The sequence below is a fragment of the Pan troglodytes genome, chromosome 2 (assembly GCF_028858775.2).
Source record: "Pan troglodytes isolate AG18354 chromosome 2, NHGRI_mPanTro3-v2.0_pri, whole genome shotgun sequence".
NCBI lineage: Eukaryota > Metazoa > Chordata > Mammalia > Primates > Hominidae > Pan > Pan troglodytes.
Window position 1 is genome coordinate 163,249,411 of NC_086015.1, and position 2,907 is coordinate 163,252,317.

Here is a 2,907-nt window from a genome sequence, read left to right on the forward strand (position 1 = left end):
CGCCAGGCTGGTCTCAAACTCCTGACCTCAGGTGATCCACCCAGCTCGGCCTCCCAAAGTGCTGAGACTACAGGTGTGAGCCACCACACCCAGCCTATTCTTGATTTAACCTATCACCACTACAATCACCATCATGCACTCATTCACCAAAAATTTGGTAATTGCCTTGTTTTTATTAACCTTCAGTGGATATATAGCTCATATTTATTCTAATGTATAATGTTAGAAATGTTTTTAATCTTTCTTTAGAAGTTTGGTGACGTTTTTGTGACCAGAAATATGCTGGAGGAATTTAACTCTGGTTTATATTAATTAACCTATGGTAAGATTCCTTTTATTTGTAGGTTTGCTTAAAGACACAGTTTCTATTAAGTGAGGATTTACTGTACAGTTAATGTACTTTTTTTTTGCTCTGGAACTTCCTTTTGATGTCTTTTATGGCTTTTAGTTCCTTTGCTGAAATTCTCAACCTTGAGCTTTAATAGCTTGGACATATTATAGATTTTTTAGGGTTTACTCCTGACGATTTCATTATCCTGATCCCTGTGTGTCTGTTTTTGTGGCTGTGCTTTTTGGTCATGACTTTTCCTTCCTGTCTGCTTGGGTATCTTTTCATTGTGTGTTGGATATTTTATTTTATTTCATTTTTTTGAGACAGAGTCTCGCTCTGTCGCCCAGGCGGGAGTGCAGTGGCACGATCTTGGCTCACTGCAACCTCCGCCTCCTGGGTTCAAGCGATTCTCCTGCCTCAGACTCCCGAGTAGCTGGGATTAGAGGTGCCTGCCACCACGCTGGCTAATTTTTGTATTTTTAGTAGAGACGGGGTTTCGCCATGTTGGCCAGGCTAGTCTCAAACTCCTGACTTCAAATTATCTGCCTGCCTTGGCCTCCCAAAGTGCTGGGATTACAGGTGTGAGCCACTGCACCCGGCCCTAAATCTGTTTCTCAGCTCCTTAAAATCACACCCATCATTTGTGGTATTGATTAAAAGTGCATGTATTATGCATTTTAATTTGCAGTATTAGTGTTTCCTGCTTTATAACATGGGATATGTTTCTTCCAGTCATTAAATGTATCCCTCATTGAAGTTAGGTAGCTTTCTTCTTGGCTCTGCATACTTTTTTAATATTACAATTATTCCTGGGTAATTTGTGTTTGGATGGCTATTGTGAAAAGGATTTAATTTTTTATTTTTTCTACCATGTTATTGGTCATGTACAGGAAAGCCATTGGTATAATATTTTTTCTATTGATGTTCATGGAGGCAAAGAGTGATGAATTTGTATGTGTCTTTCTGTTATCTTGTGGAACTGGTGCAGCTGTCATCAGGTGGCTTCAGCATTCCTGCCTGTCTCATGCTTTTGACCTTTGACTAGTTAATCATGATGCTGGTTATGGAGCTGAGATGTATGTGTGGGTAAAAACTTGGTCAGAGTGGGCCCTAACCTTATCATGTGCGTTTCTGAGGCAGTGTGGCCAGTAATATGTGCAGATTGCTAATGTGTCCATGTATGGCTTTGTCTCCAGTTCCTCATTAGTAGATGTTTTCAATGTGCCTGGTAATAAATATCTACAAATTAGATTGGTTGTAATGTTCTTGTTCTGTGGCCTCATTTTCAGATTTTTCTGTCATTAATTATACTTACTAAAACCTCTTCTCTTCCATACTGTTATTTGGCCCTCATCTTGGTGTTTTCTTACTTCTGTGCTGGAACATCATCTGCATTTCAGTTAGGAAGCCACTGCCTGGGGCCAGATCCCGCCCACCACCTGTTGTTATCAGTAGTTTTTTATTGGAACATTGTCTTATTAGAACTCAACCATGATGATTTGTTTACGATCATCTTTGGATGCTTTCTTGTCACAGTGGCATAGATAAGAACTTGTGATGAGGACCCGAGGGTCCTCAAGCCTGAATTATTTATGAGACAGCCCTTTAAGAAGTTTTCGACTCACTGCTTGTATCTCCGTGACCCCTCCCAGGCCTGTTCCATCCAGACTGCAAGGCACTTGCTTCAGCACTTTTCTTACCTGGCAAAATTCCTGCCCTTACAGAGTTTATACTTCAGTTGGGGAATAATAGGAAATAAAGAATAAGGAAAGTGTACAGTAAATTAGAAAGTGCGAGAAGAGTCAAGCCGGGAGGGGTGAACAGAAGTGGGAGGCTTGCACAGGCCACACTGAGGTTGTGGGTTTGTGCCCAGCGTGGCTGCTCTTCCACCTGTGTGCTGACCCCACATTCCTTCCACACAGGGACCTTCCAGAGTAACTGGACTGTCTTCACACCTCCTTTCATCAGTGCCTTCCTTGGGGTCCTATGGATCTCCAGAGGAAGAGTCTCCTGGGCTGAGCACACGGGCACAGTCACCACAGGGCCATGTGGCCAGGGTGTTGAGTGTCTGGGAGGGGAAACTGTGGGGGCAGTAGTGGGAGGCAGGGTGGGCGGGGCACCATCTCCTTTCTGCACAGTCTCTTTCTTGCTTAGGAGTTTGCACCTGTTGTGTGGACAATGAGTGCAACTTCAGGGTTATGAGAATTGTGGTCACTTGTGCAGTTTTTTAAAAAGATGGCAGTAATAGGACCCCCTTCCAGGGTTGCGACTGAGTTTAAATCAGTGGCATTTGTAAAGCCTGGCACTCAGTGAGCACTAGAAAGATGTGCTAAATGAAGCAAAGTCATCGTATTCAAATTTGTAGTTCTCGGCCAGGCGCGGTGGCTCATGCCTGTAATCCCAGCACTTTGGAGGCTGAGGTGGGTGGATCACCTGAGGTCAGAAGTTTGAGACCAGCCTGGTCAACATGACAAAACCCCATCTCTATAAAAATACAAAAAAATTAGCCAGGTGTGGTGGCAGATGCCTGTAATCCCAGCTACTTGGGAGGCTGAGGCAGGAGAATTGCTTGAACC